The sequence below is a fragment of the Chrysochloris asiatica genome, unplaced genomic scaffold (assembly GCF_000296735.1).
Source record: "Chrysochloris asiatica unplaced genomic scaffold, ChrAsi1.0 scaffold00017, whole genome shotgun sequence".
Lineage (NCBI taxonomy): Eukaryota > Metazoa > Chordata > Mammalia > Afrosoricida > Chrysochloridae > Chrysochloris > Chrysochloris asiatica.
Window position 1 is genome coordinate 23,551,997 of NW_006408535.1, and position 625 is coordinate 23,552,621.

Sequence of the window (625 nt, forward strand, 5' to 3'; positions counted from 1 at the left end):
TTCTAGTGGAAATTTCCCTCCTCAGAAGATTCTGGATGAGGATTAGGATTCCACCTATGGTCTTATGCAATGCAAAGGCTCCACAGGAAGCCTCCCTCACTGGGCAAGTTCTAACCCTAGTTTAGGTATTCCAATCAGTTATAGGCTGAAAATGGACTTACAGCTTTCTATGGTGATGTTTCTAGCTGATCCTTTCTCTCCCCGTCAAGCGTCTATTTTACAATAGTATGTAAGGGAAACCAAGATTCAAAAGATGGCCAAGCATCTTAACATCATTTCCCCACTTTTACCCATTCAAACCACATCTCAGTCCTTGTATCCCAGAGCCCTGTTGTTCTAAGGTTGTGCTTACATCGTTATTTACCTCTGTCCCATTTAACCCATGCAAACCTACCTAACTATTCTCCCATCCACTTTGTTCTTCCTTCCCTGTACCCCTTCTAGTGTATTGCCCCCCTTGAACAGCCAATCTATCCTGTGTCTATGACCTACCCTGAGCTCCACCATCCCCTCCCTCCCCTCACCCTACCCCATACACCTTGGTAACCAGCAAAGATTTTTTTTCCCCCTTTTACTGTGGGTACTTTTTCTTAGTCTTCTACAGTAGTGGTCCTATGCAGTATTT